Source organism: Aptenodytes forsteri, unplaced genomic scaffold (genome assembly GCF_000699145.1).
Source record: "Aptenodytes forsteri isolate BGI_AS27 unplaced genomic scaffold, ASM69914v1 Scaffold93, whole genome shotgun sequence".
In the NCBI taxonomy this organism is placed as follows: domain Eukaryota; kingdom Metazoa; phylum Chordata; class Aves; order Sphenisciformes; family Spheniscidae; genus Aptenodytes; species Aptenodytes forsteri.
Window position 1 is genome coordinate 9,788,261 of NW_008794665.1, and position 262 is coordinate 9,788,522.

The following is a 262-nucleotide window of genomic DNA, read 5'->3' on the forward strand; positions in this document are numbered from 1 at the left end:
GGCTGTGGGGCTTTTTCATTGCAGGCTACACAATCGCCTCGCAGACACCACAGTCCTGAGCCTGCAGCCTACGAGAAAGGCCACGCGTGGCCCCGGTATATGTTAAAAGCGGTTTCAAGCTCGACGCTCGCTGTTCATCCCCCTGGTTTTCTAAATTTCTAAACACGGGCTGCCGGCCACCCCGGGCAGGGACGTTTGACCGCGGGACCGCGGACAGCCGGGGGAGTGGGAGGACCGACGGCGATTCCCGGCCCCCCGGCCC

At 63.4% G+C, this 262-nt stretch overlaps 1 protein-coding gene across 1 annotated transcript in view; it reads left to right on the plus strand.

Moving 5' to 3' along the window:
* Positions 1 to 262, plus strand: part of HGSNAT (heparan-alpha-glucosaminide N-acetyltransferase) — a 13,303-nt gene that overhangs the window by 247 nt on the left and 12,794 nt on the right. The window lies entirely within an intron of this gene.